General features: G+C 37.9%; 1 long non-coding RNA gene across 1 annotated transcript in view; it reads right to left on the bottom strand.

Annotated features, from left to right (window-relative positions):
- Positions 1 to 1,918: 1,918 nt before the first annotated feature.
- The window catches only part of LOC123463319, a 52,597-nt gene continuing 34,738 nt past the window's right edge, over positions 1,919 to 19,777 (bottom strand). Inside the window, exons 2-3 of the long non-coding RNA XR_006638872.1 lie at positions 5,625 to 5,753; positions 1,919 to 2,207 (exon numbers count right to left, since the gene is read on the bottom strand). This is a non-coding gene — a long non-coding RNA (uncharacterized LOC123463319). The remainder of the gene's footprint in view (positions 2,208 to 5,624; positions 5,754 to 19,777) is intronic.

Genomic DNA, 19,777 nt, shown 5'->3' with positions numbered 1-19,777 from the left:
ACTGGTCCTCTCTATCTTCTTTAATGAGTCCACTTCTATTTTCATGCACATATTTGTATAACATTCCATACATGGAAGAATACATGTGTTATCTGTCATACTGAGTCTGGCTTATTTCTCCGGGTTCATCCATTTTCTTGCAAAAAACATAATCTTGCTCTTCTTAAGGGCTGAATAATACTCCATGGGGATATGTGGAAAATTTTCTTTATCTACTCCTCCAGTGATGTGTACCTAATGTGACTTTAGGACTTTGCTATTTTCTTTAGTGTTTTAGTTAACACAGTACTATGAGTTGGATCAAAGGTAACCACAAATTTTAAAATTAGATTTTCCTATTTGTCACTTAAATTCAGTGTATAAAGTCAATTTTGAGCTATCACATTTCTATATCCTTTATGTAAACTTAGTGCTCATAACAGATATCGCATTTCCTATATGCTTTATGTAAAAGGGTCAACATTTCCTCTTCTAGATTCCTGAGAATAAGGATAGAGACTTGGATGAGAAGGTAGATTTGTTGACAAGATTTAACACTGTATTCTATGCTATCTGTGTGTGTTCATCTGAGGGCCACCAGCCACCCACATCCCTTTTCCAAATCTTCAGTTCTCACCATTAAATAACACATTTCCACTTCATAGACTCTGTTAAGTAATACCCCATTGTCTATAACAGTAATCCCTAAGCAAGCATTATTCATGGTAGTAATGCATCCTATTTTATTTGGCATGTTACTAGACATCTCCACATATGTGTGGATATGCAATTTTCTTCTCCATTCTCCTTGTTTCTCATCTCTACAAGAAAACAAGTACATGGAACATGGTATCAGCAGTAACAAGTTTCCATAGCCTCCTAAGAGATCCTTGCTAGAGGGAAGGAGTGTTCTAGGCAAGAGGCATGGTTTTTCCCTGGCATATTTTTGAAAAACAATGAACTAAAGACTCCATGAGAAGGAGTCAGAAAGTAAAGGGCCCTCTCAAGCCACAGGCAGATGGTGGCTGCCTGTCCTTGAGACTGTGGGAAGTGGTTGTCACTGATAGAGAACCAAGGCTAATGACATACCTCATATTCAACCCATTCCCAGACACAGGATTTATTCTTAGTTGGCTTTAGAGTCTCTGGCTATGGACAAGGCAATAATTCAGATCTGGATGACAGTGCCTCAGCAGATTATCACTGTTACACTCTGAAGAAGCTAATGTTATTCTCCACATTTAATAGCTAAGGAAGTTGTTAGTTCATATTTTTGAGGTTATCACATTTATTTTTGAGACTAGAGGAAGTCCCTGTCATTTCCCTAAGAAGGGTCTCATGCATGTAAAGTATCATATACCATTTCCAGGAGTCCAACCATCACATGAGACCCATTCATAAAATTCAGTTAGGGACAATGCAAAGAACTAGCATTTCTCACCAGAGTAGAAAATGAACTCCCTGTGTCTTATTTATTCATCTTTCTATCTGCACACAAGATGTATGAGAGGTGGTTTCCCATGGAAAAATAAACAAATTTCTACTCTAAGCCACACATTTTACAAACATGATAATCAGCTACTCTTTATAACATTCTACAGGGAAGAACATGATCTATCTTTTTTTCAGACACAACAGTAATATGAGGAGCAGAGCTATAATATATAAAACCTGGGGAGCTCGATTAGTCAGTCCAGAATAAGCACCATATTGCATCCAGAGAGAAAAATAGATTTGGGTCACATATGCACCAAAATATCAGACTATACTTTTTTAAGTCATTCAACTGCTAATAGGCATATGCTGGTACCACCATTTCTCTCCTCTCTGGCCCCATTATTCTGAGTGCCCTCCTTAGTGGGATTGCTGGTCTTCCCCCTGGGGTTGTGGGTTGTGGAATATGAGAGCAGCAGTTTTTGTTGTAAGGGAGGTGCAATGCCTCTGACCATTCTGTTCCACTCTGTGGCTGTTACAATCTTTCTGCCCCTCTTCAGCAAAATTCCCTGAACTGTGGTAGGTCTGTTTTAAGTCTACTTCAGTGTTGAGTTCCCAGCAGCTTCTGGATTTCTGCTTTGTATGTTTGAGTATCCTCAGCATCTGTCTCCATCACCCTGTGCTGGTTGCCACAGAAGCAGCATTTTGGCTCATCTTGACAATTCCTCTGTGGTTTGACCTGGGCCCTGGCTAATGAGTGAGGGCTGGTTTATCTTCTTGGTTCTTGCTGTCTTCTGAAAAAGAAAAATAGATTTTCCAACAGAAAATCAAGTCAGCACAGGTTAACAGGGATAAGTATTTTTAATTAAAAGAGGTTTTGATGGGTATAGCCTCTTTTTTGGCCAAATGGTTCCCAGTTACAGTTAGCTCCTTTCCACTAAGCATATCTTTAAGCCAATCAAAGAGCCACTGACTACCCACATAGACTAGGTGCCACTATTGCACAGGTGTGTACATCTTGTCAGGATGGTTGCTTTCATATAGCAGTGTCCCCTACCAGCACACAATATTGCTGGTCATTTTCCCCTTGCCTGAGTAATTTTACAAGCCTTAGTAGTTTGTTTCCCACAAAAGAACTTCCATGCTAAGCTGGTGGCATGCCCAGGACCCACCAGAATGATTGGCTTGCTTCCAATGAGCACATGCTTTCCATAAGACTGGACACCACATACTGTTGATTTTCCACCAGCATCAATATACCATAGGAGCTCATCACATGAGTGAAGTCTTACATCTGTGTACCCATGAGAGTGACTTGCTTTCTCAGGTTGGTGGTTGAGAATCAATGCCAAGAATCTGCTGCATCAGAATTGGAAATAGAATAAGGTGGACTGAAATCTGTCATGCTATGCCCTTCCTTACACTTTAATTTCCTCAGAATACTTCAGTTAACTAAGAAAAAGGAAACATTTTACTTTTATTTGTGTTTCGTGGCATGTGACCCCAGCTGTCATTAACATTTCAAGACTTTCTCGTCATCATTCCATGGGCCATGTTCATGAGGGCTACTGCACAACCTCTGCACATTCTGAGATGTTATTACCCCAAGTCACTTCTCTTTCCCCAACGTGTTTTTAAAGTTATAAGGCATAAATGCACTAAATAATAAAAATAATATTTATATATTTGCTTATAAGTAAGCAAAATCACTACTGAAAATACAAGCTACATACTTAAATATATTAATTAGTAAGATGGTTAGTTGGATAACCAATTATTAATTGGATATATTTTAGAAGGTATTTTGCAAACTAACATTTGTATTTTATTAATTTTAAAATTTATTTATTTTTTAATTAGCATGCAAAGATTTAGGTTTACTTGTATTTCAAACAAATTTACATTTTTATTATTTGTCCTCTAACATAAGTCAAATTGCTCCATAATTCAAGATTTATATGATTTTTGACTTAATTACATTTGAGCTTATTCACCCTATACCTGGCAATGTATACTGCCATAGGATTCATCAATAACATAGTAATGATGAGGGCTAGTGTAATTTTTTCCATACCTTCTTAATACTATATTTTTTATTTCTTTGGTTTGTTTTGTTTTGTTTTTCAAGGTAGGATCTCACTGTAGCCCAGGCTTTCCTGGAATTCAGTATGTAGTGTCAGGATGGCTTTGAACTCATGGCAGTCCTCCTACCTCTGCCTCCTGAGTGCGAGGATTAAAGATGTGCATCAACATGCCCGGCTTCAATATTCTACTTAATTATGATTTACATATTTTACCCTTAGAACAACTAAATGAAATAGATGATATTGTTAGTTCCCTTATATTAATGAAGTAAATGAGGTTAAATGAGCTGTGATGGCTTGCCAGTAACAAACAAACAAACAAACAAAAAACTGGCTAAATCAAGATTTGAAAGTGGTGAGTCCAACTAGTTTTGGAGGGTGCTCAGAGGATTACTTGTCCACCATCTTCATGTCACACCTGTCTTCCTCCATTGACTTTGTGCCTCTCTTTGTACACCATAGAAATAGGACTCATGGTTGTGGTTCAATGAAGTTTCAAGGCATTCGTTTAGTGAACAAAGATTATGACTTGTGATTACATAAAACAACTTGTACTGGTAGAGAAGAAAGTGGTAACATGAATAATGATTTAAAAACTCTCCCAAATGATTTTTCCTCCACCTCTTTTGTGTTAAGTATAATCTCTTCATACCATCTTCCATGGAGGCTCTGTGGGTCATTTATCTTCCCTTATCAACCTGATTTTAATTATGCAAGCATTATGAAAAACTGTGTATGACATTTTAAAGATTACCTTGAGTAAATTTCTTATAACATAGTAATCTGAAATATTTCCCCCTAAACACACAATTTTCCATATAGTCAAACTGTTAAATTGCCTATTTGAGAGGCAGAAATTACTGTTGATTCCCATTTCTTTTGTTTTCTTAAGTAAGTATAAAATATTACCAAGTATAAAATTCTGTCACTACTGTCATATCTTTCTCCTCCCTTCTCAAACTCTAGACACGTTTAATGGCAGGTGCTTGTAGAAATACTAGCTTTCAATGTATGGGGAAATATTATATGTGCCTACTTCATGTGTATCAGCAATCTTAACACTTTTCCTGAATTTTGTAACATAAAACGGGGCAACAGCAAGAAACAAGAAATACAAGAGTCTGAAGTCATCATATTGTTTTCTTTTCTTGCTTATGTATATATCAGCTGTGAGTCTGTGAAATGGTATATCAATACCACCTTTGAGATTGGGAGTAAATCAGAAGAGCCTACTCTATGTCTGAATAAAGCAATATGGGGAAAGGCAGACTTCTTATTTCTTAATATTATTTATTTATTTGTAAGTAGAGAGAGCTGGAGAGAATGAGAATGGGTATGCCAAGGACTCCAGCTGCTGCAAACAAACTCCAGATGCATGTACCACTTTGTACATCTGGCTTTACATGGGCACTAGGGAATTCAACCTGGGTCATTAGGCTTTGCAGGTTACTGCATTAACTTCTGAGCCATTTCTCCAGCCCAAGGCAGACTTTTTAACATTTTTAAAATGTTTATTATTATTATTAAGAATATGTTTCAGGGCTGGAGACATGGCTTAGTGGTTAAGTGCTTGCCTGTGAAGCCTGAGGACCCTGGTTCTAGGCTCGATTCTCCAGGGCCCACATTAGCCAGATGCACAAAGGGGACGCAGGCGTCTGGAGTTTGTTTGCAGTGGCTGGAGGCCCTGGCGTGCCCATTCTCTCTCTATATATATCTGCCTCTTTCTCTCTCTCTCTCTCTGACCATCACTTTCAAATAAATAAATAAAATTAAACAAAAAAAATTTTAAATGAATATGTTTCATATGGATACATCATGTGTCAGTACCCAGTCTTTCCTCATCTGTATCCCCATTCCACTGGGGACACTCCTCAGTGGGGTTGCAGGTATTCCCAACGGGGTTGTACTTTATGCATTGTGGGAGCAGTAGTCAATTATTTTTTAGGGATAGGGAATGTCTCTGGGCATGATGTCTCAACCTGTGGCTCTTATAATCTTTTTGCCCTCTTCCACAAAATTCCCCGAGCCATGGTGGTGAGTTTTAAGTATACTTCATTGATGAGCTCCTAGGAGCCTCTGGATCTCTACTCTGGTAGGTGTTGAGTATTCTCAAGGTCTGTCTCCTACCTCCTGGTGCTGATTATCAGGAACAACATGGAAGCAGCACTCTCGCTCATCTCCACATTTCTCTGTGGATTCACCTGTGGCTTGGCAAAAGTGCGAGGGGTAGATTCTCTCTTCTGGTCTTGCTACGTTCTGAAAAAGGAGAACAGATTGTCCAATGGAGAGTGAAGTCAGCATAGTTTAAATGGAATAAGCATTGTTAATTTAGGGCAAATTTGATGTATGTAACTCCTCTCTTAGCCAAAGACTAGTGAGAGCTTGACACTGCAGAACATAATCTTTGTCTCCATAGGAGTCTGATCTAGTTCCCAATTCCAGATATGGGTACCTTTACAATGATCAGATGTCCTGGCCAATTAGAAAGCTATTGGTTACCCGCTGAGGCTGTGTGCCACTATTTCACTGCATTTATATCATTTCAGGGTGCTTGTTTCTGAGTAGGTTAGACCTCTGTTTGCTCAGACCATTGTTGACCATTTTTCCCCCAGTAGCGCATATAGCACTTTCCAGCACTAGACAGGCTAACTGTCTGAATACTGCCTTTCTTCTGAATTCCAGCCAGGTCCCTCCATGCTCTGTGTCAGCATATGGTATCTTCAGAAATAGGTTCTTAGTCTTTGCCTCTGGCAGGTAATCAAGTGCTCTGATAGAAAGTTTTATTTGGGGACCTTGTAGGTCTCTGATCAACAGCTCAATGTGGGTAGCAACCAATCTCTGGTACTGTGAGTTATAGGTCACGACAAAAAAAAATTTATTTTTAAAGTTTAGGCTTCATCCCACACTCATCCAAGCCCTACCAGGTGCTTCCCCTTAATCCTTTAGAGGGTTATATCTACTAGGCTATCTCCAAGGATAAAGGTTGCTATGGTTTCACTTGAATTTATTTAATTTTCTGTATGTTTCCCCCTTTCTTTCCTCCCCTTTCTCCCAAACCCTTCCATCCCTATTTTCTGGACCTTGAGTTGCTTACAGCAACTCTAACAAAACCAGACTAGGAACTGCAGATAAGTGACAACATGAGACATATGACTTCCTGTGATTGTATGAATTCATATGATCTGTTCCAAGTCTGTCCATTTTTCTACAAATTTCATTATATCATTTTTTTTCTTACTTCTGAGTAGAATGTCATTGTGTAAATGTACCACAACTTCATTATCCATTCATTCAATGATGGGCACCTGGGTTGATTGCATTTATTAGCTATAATAAATTGAGCAGCTATAAATATGGTTGAGCAAATGCCTCTGTATTGATGTATGGAGCATTTAGGATAAATGCCCGGTAACAGAATAACTGGGCCATTTGATAGCTCTAGCTCTATGTTCATCCTTTTCAGGAACCTCCAAGTTGATTTCTATAGTGGTTTTACAAGTTTACATTCACACCAACAGTGGATGAGGGTACCTCTTTCCCCACATTCTTGCCAACATTTGACATTGTTAGATTTTTTTAATGATTGTCATCCTTACTGGAGTAAGGTGAAATCTCATGGTTGTTTTAATTTGCATTTCCCTAATGGTTATGGATGTTGAACATTTTCTTAATTGTGTGTTAGCCATTTATAATTCTTCCTCTGAGAACTCCCTATTCAATTCTTTGCCCCACTTTTGTAGTGGGTTGTTTGGCTTTTCATTGTTGGTTTTTTTTTAATTTTTTTGTTCGTTTTTATTTATTTATTTGAGAGCAACAGACAGAGAGAGAAAGAGAAGGAGAGAGAGAGAGAGAAAGAGAATGGGAGTGCCAGGGCCTCCCGCCACTGAAAACGAACTCCAGATGCATCCGCCCCCTTGTGCATCTGGCTAACGTGGGTCCTGGGGAATCGAGCCTCAAACCAGGGTCCTTAGATTTCACAGGCAAGCACTTAACCACTAAGCCATCTCTCCAGCCTTGAGTTCTTTGTAGATTCTAGACATTAGGCTTCTGCCAGTGGTATAGCTGGTGAAGATTTCTCCCTTTCGGTGGGTTATCTATTGACTCTACTTATGGTGTGTTTGTCTCTGCAAAAGGTTAACTTCATGAGATCCCATTGGTTGAGTGATTGTTTAATTTCCTGAGCTACTGAGGTTTTGTTCAGGAAGTCTTTCCCAACTCCTATATCATAAACAGTGCCTCTAATTTTTTCTTCCAGCAGGAGAAGATTTTTCAGGTCTCATATCAGATCTTTAATCCGTTTTGATTTGACCTTTGTGTATTGGGAGATGAGTGGGTCTAGTTTTATTTTCCTACATATGATCATCCAATTTGTCCAATACCATTTGTTAAAGATGGGGTCTTTTCACCAGTCTACATTATTGGCACCTTTGCCAAAGATCAAGTAGCTATAGTTACGTGACCTAACATCTGAATCTTCGGTTTTGTTCTTTTGGTCTATGTTTCTATTCTTATGCCAGTACCAGGCTGTTTGTTACAATGATTTATAATATAGTTTTCAATCAGGTGTTGTGATACCTCTAGAGGTGGTTTTTGTTTTCACTTTTTGTCTTTTGCTGAGGGTATGTTTGGATATCCAAGGCCTGCTGCCATTCCATATAAATTTTGTGAGCATTTTTGCAATCTGTATGAATAATGATACCAGTGTTTTTATTGGTCTTGCATTAAATCTGTATATTTTGGTGTAATTGCCATTTTCACAATATTAATTCTACCTACCCAGTAGCATAGGATGTCTTTCCATCTCCTCAGGACATCTTCAATTTCTTTCTTTAGTTTTTTAAAAAGTTTTTGTTATATAGGTCTTTCATATGCTTGGTTAGTGTTATTCCAAGGTACTTAAATTTTTGCTGGTGTTGAAAATGGGACTTCACTGGCTTCTTTCTCCATATATTTGTCCTTTGCATATAGAAAGGTTATTGACTTCTATACACTGATTTTATATCCTGTTACTTTACTGAAGGAATGAACCCCCTTTAGAAGTTTTGAGATAGAGACTTTTTGGTCACTTTCATATAGGATCATGTTATTTGTAAATAGGGTTAACTTGACTTCTTCCTTTCCAATTTGAATCCCTTTTATTTATTTCTCCTGTCTTATTGCTTGGGCTCCTACTTCTAGTACTATGTTGAAGAGCAGTGGTGAGAGTGGTCACCCCTGTCTTGTTCCTGATCTCGATGGAAATTCCTTCAGTCTTTCCCCATTAAGTATTATTTGGGCTTTGGGTACTTTATATATATAACCTTCATTGTGTTGAGATATAAACCCTGCATGCCTATTCTTTACAGTGTTTTGATTATGAAATGATGTTGTATTTTATCAAAGGCCTTCTCTGCTTCAATTGAGATAATCATGTGTTCTTTATGGTTAAGTTTGTTTATGTGGTATATTATGTTAACTATTTTCTATATGTTGAACCATCCCTGAATGACTGAGATGAATCCTACTTGATCAAGGTGGATAATGATTTTGATGTGTTGTTGAATTCAGTATGCAAGGATTTTAATCAGTATCTTTGCATCTAAATTCATCAGGAATATAGGCCTATAGTTTTCTTTACTTGTTCCATATCTCTCTCATTTTGGTTTTAGAGTGATGCTAGCTTCATCAAAAGAGTTGGGGAGTATTCCCTGGTCTTTGATTATGTGAAAAAGTTTGAGAAAAATTAGTTTCATTTCTTCCATGAAGGTTTGATAGAATTTGGCTGAGAAACCATCTGATCCTGGACTTTTCTTTTTGAGGAAGTTTTTATTACCTTTTCAATCTCCATGGATGTGATAGGTAGGTTGAGGAGATTAATCTGCTCTTTATTATAGTTTTGGTAGGTGTTATGTATCTTGGAATTGATCCATTTCCTCCAGATTACCCAGTTGTGTAGAGCAGATATTTTATGCCCTGATAATTCTTAAAAATTCATTGATGTCTATTGTGACTTCTCCTTTTTCATTTTTGTTTTTGTTAATTCGTGATTTCTATTTATTTTGCTTGATCAAATTGGACAAGGCTTTATCACTCTTGTTTATTTTTTCAAAGAACCAGCTCTTCATTTCATCATTTTTAAAAATTTTTTTCTTTGATTCCAATTCATTAAGTTCTGCTCTGATCTTGATTATTTCTTTCCATCTGTAGCACTTGGGGTTGAATTCTTCTTGTTTTTCCAGTGCCTTTGGGTGGATAGTCAGGTTATTAATTTGGAACTCTCAGTTTTTGTTATGAAGACATTTAGTGCTATGAATTTTTTTCCTTATGACTGCTTTCATTGTGTCCCATCAATTTTGCTAGGTTGTGTTTTCATTATCATTCAATTCTATGAATTTTCCAGTTTCTTTTTTTATTTCTTCCACAACCTGTTAGTTGTTTTAAAGTGTGTTATTTAATCTCTAGGAGGTGGTGGAGTTCTTGATGAGTTTCTTGTTGATTTTTAGCTTTAAAGCATTATGATATGATATGATATGATATGATATGATATGATATGATATGATATGATATGATATGATATGATATGATACAGGAAGTTACTTCAATTTTCCTGAATTAATTGAGGCACATTTTATGTCCTAGTACATGGTATACTTTGGAGAAGGTTCCATGGGCTGCTGAGAAGAAAGTGTATTCTGTAGATTTGGTGTGGAATGTTCTGTATATACCCATTAGATCTAGTTCATTTATGGTGTTGTTCAGCTCTATTATTTCCCCATTGATTTTCCCCTTGGATGATTTGTTTATTGATAATGGTGGAGTATGGAAGTCTACAACTATGAAGGTGTTGGTGTTTACTTCTGTTTTGTTGTCAAGTAGGTTTTGTTTTATAAATTGTAGTGCACCTGTGTTTAATGCATATAGATTTATGATAGGGATGTTCTCAGGTTGGAACATTCCCTTGATGAGTAAGAAGTGGCTTTCTTTGTCCTATTTGATTACTTTGGGGTTGAAGTCTATTTTAACAGATATTAATATAGCAATGCCTGCTTGTTTTATTAATTTCCATTTGCTTAGAATATCATTTTCCATCTTTCACCCTGAGGAGGTGTCTATCTTTAGTGGTGAGATGGGCTTTTGAAGATAACAGACAGAAAGGTCCATTGTTGTGATCTACCCTGATAACCTGTGTCTTTTGATGGGCATGTTAAGACCATTAATATTTAAGGATATTACTGTGAGGTTTGAATTAATCCCTGCCATGATTCAGTGATTTATGGGGTTTGAAGTTTCTTTGTGTTTTGTACTTTTTTGAGCTTGGTCTAGTTTTTGTTACTGTGATCTTCTTCTTATTGGTTTTTGAGATTGGTTGTTTGACTCTTCTGTGTGGAGTATTCCCTGAAGTATTCTCTGTAGGTTTGGCTTTGTTTTCATATAATCATAGAGTTGACTTTTTTTCATGGAAAAATTTCCTTTCACAATCTATTATGAGGGATACTTTTCTGGGTAGAGTAGCTTGGATTGGAAGCCCAAAAGTATAAAAACTTTGAAATGTTCCATTTCAGGCTTTCAGGGTTTCCATTGAGAAAACTGACGTATTTCTGTTGGACTTGCCTTTGTATGTAGAGAATTTTATCTCTCATGCTATTTTTAGCACTCTCTGTATTTTCATTGTCAAGACATTAGAGTATGATGTGCCGTGGAGAGTATCTTCTTTAGCCTTATGTGTTTCATGTTCTGTGCGCTTTTTGTATCTGGATGGGCCTCTACTTTGAGAGATTTAGAAAATTCTTCAATAATTTTGTTGAATATGTTCTCTATGTCTCTGGCCTGGATTTCCTCTCCTTTTGGTATACTCATAATCTGGATGTTTGGCTGCTAAGGGTATCTCACAGTTCCCTTGTATCCTGTTCACTTGATTTTTTTTTTTTTTTTTTTTTTTTTGAACTTAGAAAAGATTTTGGCCTCCTGATCAATTTCTTTTATCTTCTTCCAGGTCAGAGCTTCAGTCTTCCACATGAGTAACTCTGTCAGTGAGGGATTCTAAAGAGGTTTTAATATACTCTATTTGACTTTTGTTTGTAGTAGTGTTATTTTTCATCATATCCATCTGTTTTGAGATACAAATTCAGTTCAAGTTCTATTTTTTTGATGCTTCCTGGAATTCACTCTTACATTTAATCAAGTCTTCATTAAGCTTAATCAGTTATTGAGATCTTCTATTTGATGACTCACATTGAATTCATTCATATCTCTTTTGAGGGTTCTAACATTTTCTTCAATCATGTTAAGCCTACTGTCAAGAGCTGAACACTCTAAGAGACAATTCTGTTTAATTTCATTGATACGATTGTTCGTTTTATGATGGATGGCTTTAAGCTAAGCAATTCTTTTGATCAGGGTCTCATTAGTTGTTGTGTTTTAATTTTGGAATTTAACTTCTGTTGATATCTATGATTTCATTGGAGACTTCCATTGTGGGACTAGATATCCTTGGTGGATATCTCTGATTTCTTACTTTTGTTGGCTTTTTTGAGTTCTGGTCTGCCCATCTTATAGAGGCACTTCATTCTATAGAGGAGGAAGCAAGATTTGTTCTTCTAGGATCTTTAGAGTATGGTCTATTTTAAGTGTAAACTAGATTGATATGCTGGTGTATGATGGGGTTATAAGGACAGATTGTGAAGATTGCAGGAATATCAAAGATACTTGGGGAAATGGGAGCTCTGGTATATGGTATACTCACTCCACTTGCATGTGCTCTTCAGCTCACGGGAATCACAGCTTGGGGATCCAGGTATCAGGCAGCTGGAGAGCCAGAGGCAAGAGGCCTGCTCCTACAATGGCCTTTGTACACACTGTCTCAGGGGAATAGGGATGTCAGTCCCCATGGGCCAGTAAAGATATCAGAGCAAAAGGTTTGTTTCCATAGCCCCCACACAGAGACCAGGTCTCCCCAAGCCAGGTGCGGGAGGACCTAAAGCAACCAGGAAACTGGGAAGAGCCAGGGAACAGGGTTCTGGCCTACTCACTCCTCACCTGGTGCACCCACCCTCAGGTGCAGGGTATCTGGGAATTGGGGATCTAGGGGTACTTCATTCAGGAAGGCAGTTTAAGGGGGGTGCTTCTGCAGGAACCTCACAGGGTCCAAGCAGCCCCAAACCAGCCACAAGAGGACCTACTAGGACCATGAAGCTGGGAGGAGACTGAAGTAGTGGGGTCTGGCCTACTCATTCTGCACCTGCCACACACACACTTTGAAGGCAGACTTTTATGTTACAGAATTTGTCATTCATATGGGTGATGGATTGAACTCCTACTTCCTACATTGTACCTAAGTTACTAAAAGCTAGAAGTGAGCAGGCAATTATTACTGTTTTCTTTCTCAGAGTTGGTCTATTGTTTATGCACATGCAGGCTTTTTTTGTTTGTATAGTATGGTTTGGGATATTTTTGGAGCTCAAAGTTAACAAATTTTTTACCAGTGGCCATGGTCTGGATAAGGTATTTTCAGTGTCTTTGTATCTTATTCCCAAAACTAGAGAAGCACACACAAATAGTAAAGTAAGGGCCTTATTAAGAGGCAGTGCAGGACACTTTGCAAGGAAGCAGTGGCTAGTTGAATGCACAAGGACAATGTGTTATTGTGCTGAGCTCCATTTTATGGGGTCTAGGAGAAGATAGAGCACATTGACAGTCTTAGGTCATGTTACCTTAGTTCACTATGCATGTCCTTTCCCATGATGCATCTAATTTTGATCATGTGCACACACCCAACCAGGAATAAGATGAAAATAGGGGTTTTTCTCTAAGAGTTCATGTAGAGGACACAATTTGTTTTACTGTATATGCACCCAAACTGGTTCAGGCTGGATTAGTCCTCTGCCTCCAACTCTTGGATATACTCAGGAATATATTGTGAAGTGAACTGCATTGACATGAGGCATGTAATACTCTCATGTTTGGAGTGGGGTTAGTTTGCAGCGCCATGCAGGTGAAGGTCCCAGGTTGAGAGGTTCATTGTTGGTAAAGAGGTGTGTTTCTACCCCAAACAGATCCTGAAGTGGCTAACTTATCCCCAAACTGACCTGCCTAAAATTCTTCATAATTTACATGAAACATATTCTGCATTAAAGTGTGTATGAATCCAGGAATAAGAATGTAGAAGCTACTTAAAAACATGGGATATAAACACACATGCACATTCACAAAGAGTACATATATTCATACCAAAGCCCAAACTTGATTTGAGAAAAAATTCTCCCACACAAGACACTGGTCTATTCAGATTAAATAAAGTTAAGATATTTTGACTAGAAAAGTTTCACATGAAATGATTCTTTTGATCCAAAATGTTCTCAAAGGCTTTATATGCCTGAAATTATTTTCATATTGAGATAAATGAGAGCTTTCAATTAAGTAATGAACTCAACATTGTGGGTCTTGATGTTTTATGGAGGACTTGAGACTACATGATACTTATTTGGATCCTTGCAATTAGGAAATAGCTTGGGAAATTAATTTGTCCTTAAAACTTATGAAGCCTTCATCTTTGTCATTTTGGTGCAACTGATTGAATATGAGTTCCCCGTAGTTGATGAAGAGGGCTTTGGTTAAAGCTTATATTCCAGGACAGTCACAAACCTCATGGTACCATTTTCAGCATAACCTTCTTGAACATTCTAGACTCTCTTCCTTCTCCCATGAACTGACTTCTCTGTTACATTAATTATTATCTATGACTCTCTCGCACTTTTTCTCTCCTTAATTGTTTAAGCTCTCAGATGCTAAGGAAAGTTAGGAACATTTGCCATTTGCTTGCTGTTGACTAGACTTCCTATGAAAAACCTTATTTGTCATCAGTTTAACTTGTATAATGCAGAAGTGGTAAATTTTCTTTGCCTAGTAGAGAAATTCTAGTTAATTCATCATTAATCTTTTTAAAACTTGTGACATTTTTCATACATGTATATAATGTATTTTGATTACAATCCCCTCCCTCTACCTTTTTCCTTCCTTGGTTCCCCTCTCACTCTTTTCCACTGAACCCTTCTTGTTTACAACTAATCCCTCTTCCACCATGATGCATGCTTTATTGCCTTCCTTTACCATCCATGAAGAGATGTTTATGGATCCAAAATTGTGCAGGTAATGAGAGTTTCTGGGAGTGGGGTAAATTTGAAGCTCCAGGCAGGGGAAGGTCTCAGGTTGATAGGTTCATTGTTGCAAAGAAGGTGAGTTTCTAACCCAAGCAGACTCAGCCACTTTATTTCAGAAGACAGTTTGCAAGCACTCCTCCCTTTCTTCAAACTCTCACTTTCTTTCAGATTCTTTTCAATAATATTTCTCAAGCCTTTGAAGGTGTGACAGAGATGTCTAATTTAATACTGAACATTCAATATTTACTTATTCTCAGTACTTTGATGCATTTTTGTGACTCCTCAGTAGTCACTACCATCATCAAGATGAAATTTCCTTAACTAAAGGTGAGAGCAACATTACTCTATGGGCATAAGCATAAATATTTAGAGGGCAACTTAGTGGGCACAACATATGTTTTTAGCCAAGCAACAGTATTTCTTCCCCCACTAGGGTCTAAGACCTTCCTAGCCATAAGTTTTTGATTAGGCTTTTAGTACCAGGCATGAATTCTCTCTCATGGGGTGGGCCTTGAATCCAATCAGTGTGTTACCCCAATAATAGTCATGCCACAATTGAACAAGTCACTAGTAATTCTTAATCCCATTTATTTTTCACCTATAAACATGTGGTTCATATTGTTTCAGAGTATGCTACTGCATGCTAGTGTAATTCCTCCTTCCTGTTATCATGGAAAATGTGTACTATTAATACAATGGTCTTTGACTCTTTAAGAACATGGTTATTTTTGTTAGGCTTATTGAAGCATAAATGACAAAAAATTGTATATTTTATAATATAGATCATGTAGTTTTATATTGTGAAATTATTACTTGAATCATTCTAATTAACATATCTTTTATCTCTCATAGTTTTCATTTTGGGTATACATAGTACACAAATTTCAAATACACAATATAGTATTACTAAATTTGGTCAATATGCTATACACTAAATCTCTAGATCTTAATTATTTTAACTAACTGAAATTTTGTATCCTTTGATAGCCATTACCATTTTCTGCCAGTCCCTGGCAATGACAAACATCATCTCTGTTCTTGAAGTTTTGTTTCTCAAGATTCTACACACATGTGAAATTATGCAATATTTATCCTTCTGTGGCTGGTCTATTACACTAGATATAATGGCATCCAGGTTTATTCTTGTTGTCACAAATGACAAGATTTATTTCTCTCTTGAAAGTTGAATAATATTCCATTGCACATCTGCGTATGTGTTTGTGTTTACCACATTTCTTTATCTACTCATCCACCAAGGGACATTTGATTTCTTGTCTTGTTAGTGGTTATAATGCTGCAATGAACATGGGAGTGCAGATATGGTAATAATGCTACAATGAACACGGGATGCAGATATCTCTTCTAGGCACTGGTTGTTTTGTTGACGTTATTGTTAACCATGAAAGCATACTGAAATTTTGAAGTGCTACAACTATGAAATTACCATATACTTTCTTTCATTTCATCATTGTGCTGTATCACATTTACTCATTTTTCATATGTGAAACTATACTGCAGCTCAGGGTTAAATCATACCAAATCATGTAGTAATTTTGAGAGCTATTCTGTTCACCTTGCTGGCATGTTGTTGAGGGATTTTGCATCTTTGTTATTGGTCTGTAACTTTTCCTTCAGTGTCTTGTCTTTGTCTAACTTTGTTACTAGGTTGAGACTAGCCTCATGCGTACATTTAGAAATTTTTCCTTCTCTTTGAATTCATGAGAGAGGTTGGGAAAGGTTGGTGTAAATTCTTCTACAAATGCTTAGGTAGAAGATGTTTTATGTGGGTTCAGTGACCTTACTTATTATTGGTATGTGAAGTATCTCTCTTTCTTCATGACTCATGGGAGACTATTCATTTCTATCTATTTTTATAGCTTATCCAACTTGCTAGCCCATAAGTAAGACCCTGTTTCCTTGAGTTTCTTTTTTTTAATTGCTTTCCATTCTCTTTTCCCTTCTGTTTTTTTCTTTTACTACGTTTATTGTGTTTAATATCACTTTTTTGCTTGTATGTATGTGTGTGTCATGGGGTACTGTGGTATGTGATCTGTGTGCTTCATTCATACATGTGTTCTTGCAGCACCCATTGCACTCACTCATATCAGGGGCTTCGCCTGCAGTGGCTGGGGCAGATTGTTGGGTCCTGGTCCATCAATCTCCTGCTTATCTCATTTTGAGCCAAAGAATCTTACTGCTACCAGAGTTTGCTTTGTTCCAGGGGCCTGGGAGATTCTTTACTCAGCTCCTCTTTGTGGGACTGGGGTTATCACCACATGAGCCCCCTCAAGTCCTAATACTTCCAAGGAAGTGAACTTAACAGCCGAGTCAAATATCACCCCTTAGATGTCACTTTAAAAATAAATATGAAAGAGATTTCTGGTCATGATCAGATTTGTAACCATGCTAGAACTTTAGGGGAGAAAGAAGGCAAGATCTGGGAGCTCCCTTACTAGAGGGGATCAAGCAGACCCTGCACTTGACAGTTTTGCACAAATGGTGAATATGGCTACTCCTACACACTTTGTGCTCTGCAGTGCTACATATGAGCACCTAAGGCACAAATCATACCAAATAGGGAAAGACTCAAAGTGCTCCCCTTAAGAACCATTGCTTTCCAACCCAGTGCTAGAATTCCTAGTCCAAACAATAAGACAAGAGTAAGATATGAAAGGAATACAAGTTGGAAAAGAAGAACTCAAACTAGGCCTATTTGCAAATGACATGATTCTATACATAAGTGACCTGAATGACTCTATCCAAAAAGTTTAAAGATGATAAATTTTCCAGCAAAATAGACTTATGAACTATGCAGTGTTTTCCATATGAGTATATGTTTCCTATTTCCCACTTGCTTATGGCTCTCCTCCAAACTTCCTCCTAGCTCTCAGTTTCCTTTAGAACATATCCCACAAATTGTGACTTTTTCATAAATAAACTCAATAATTCATCATTTATCCTTCTTGAGTTAATTTTTATCAATTCTTTGTTAAAAAGAGGACAGGGGACAAATTTGGGTTCATAAATTTTGGGGACCCCTCCTGAACACCCAAATCTTGCATCACCAGCAAGGAGAATGGCAAGGAGTCCAAAGAAGGGAATCTCCCAGAAACAAGTGACAAAAATGTGCTTCCTAATGGGAAGGATGTGCCTTACAGTACAAACCTGAAATGGGAGCTGCTGGGAACACAGCTGAGTCAATTCAGTGGCATGAGAGGACAAAGATTTCAGGAAGCTACAGGAGGAGACTGGGAGTGCTGCTATGTAGAGAGGCATTTGAGGATAGGTCCCAAGAAAGTGGCCACCGGTGAGACCTGTGCAGGTGCCTGCTTCTTTGGCAACAAAAGACAGAACCCTAATTTTCAAATGCTTTTGCTTGCCTCACACATTTACAGTTGCACCTGTCATGGAGACCTATTGGTCCAACAGAACAATCTTAAATCATAAAAGAGAAGTGGCATAGAATCCCAATCCACACAAAAGTACTATTAAAACTGTGCAAAAAGAGTTAAACTTTTCAACCAGAGAAAGACATCAGAAAAATGCTGCAAAGTTATAGCTGAAAATCTTGCCTCAAATTCTACCATGATAGTGAGTTCTGAAGCTAGCATTGTGAGAAGAAGGCCTCAGAGCAGAGTCAGAGCTCCAGGAGAAGACAACCATGCAAAGGGGAAGAGTGAGAGGTGAGCTGACAAAATGCATAGCAAGAGAAGGAAGATGATGCACTGAAGAAATGGAAATTGTTGGACAGACAAGAGCCGCTGCTGTGGCTTGCTGTAACAGAAAACAGGATAAAGCTGACAGAAATGAGGAAACAATAAACAGACATACTGAGTCAGAAAGAATAGAGGACACAGGTCATGTGGTCGCACCCACCAGGCTCATAGGTGACTATCTTCATGAGACTAACAAGCTCCTTCAGACTTACTAAGGGCAAACAGCAAAGGCAATGGAACAAAGCAGATATTTTAAAATGCAATTGAAGATTTTTTTCATGAAAATAAAGAAGGTTTGAGTCTAAATTTTTATCCCAGAGAAAACTGACCAGTACACTCAAGTGCATGGTGCCTACTACTAAAATTACTGGCTGTTAAAGATGATGAAATATTTATTAAAAGAAATAAAATAACTTCTATGGGAAAACACAAATCATCTCCATATGGGCAAGCTAACACAAATTCCCTCTTTACTCAAATACCCACTGCCACAGGAGAGTGGTCCAGCATGGAAAGAATGAGTCAAAAGTTTTAGATCTATCCAAGAATATAAATATAAAAAGCCATATATTAAAAGCTATAGACAAATAGTTTAGAGCAGAAAACCTCACAGAATACATTTTCCATAAATTTGACTTGAAGAAATGACTATAGGAATTTGATGCAAATAGTAACGAGGGAAGTGAGAGGGACTTGGGTAGTTCTTTTAGGCAGTTATGGTGGCTAGACCCCTGAAAGTAAGAAACGGGAATGTTTTGGGGCCTATCCTTGCAGTCTGCACTTGCTAGAGATCAAAGGATGACTTGACTTCTTATCTCTTACCCAGTTCCCTAGACCTATTTTACCACAAACAACCTGGGCTCCTCCTGGGAGAGCAGTCTCTCATACTTAATTTAATACTTACATTTAATCCTAACATTATGGTTGGTCAAGTTTAGACCCCAGAACTTGGTGCCATGGCCAGACTCTTCCTGAGACAGCCCCTGGCCCAGACCCCTCACTCCTGTTCACCTGAGCTGGAAGTTAGGTCCCACCACAATAAGGTTTTCAATATGTTTGTGAGAGGAGGACAAGGTCTCTGAGCTGCCTGATAACTTGGGAACCTCCATCTGCTGGTGAGTTTCCCCTTGGCTAAGTCCAGGCCCAGCAGGGCCAAGCAGAGGTAAGAACCCCTCTAGCCTTTGCTTTCTACATGGGCTCTTTCTTCATATGGCAGGAGCTCTTGGAACTCTCCTTTCTCTCCTTTCCATGGTTTTTCCAGGCCCACTACATGGGCTTTCAAGCCATGTAGCAGTATTCATTCTCCTTTCCTTGGTTGTTTACTTTCCTTAATAAGTATAATAATTTAATAATTATCCTTCTCAGACTTATTTTACTAAGTTTCTTGCTAAAACGTCATCACAAACCTAAGGTTTGGGGTTCAAGGACT

Source organism: Jaculus jaculus, chromosome 9 (genome assembly GCF_020740685.1).
Source record: "Jaculus jaculus isolate mJacJac1 chromosome 9, mJacJac1.mat.Y.cur, whole genome shotgun sequence".
In the NCBI taxonomy this organism is placed as follows: domain Eukaryota; kingdom Metazoa; phylum Chordata; class Mammalia; order Rodentia; family Dipodidae; genus Jaculus; species Jaculus jaculus.
This window is presented reverse-complemented; position numbering and strand designations above follow the sequence as displayed.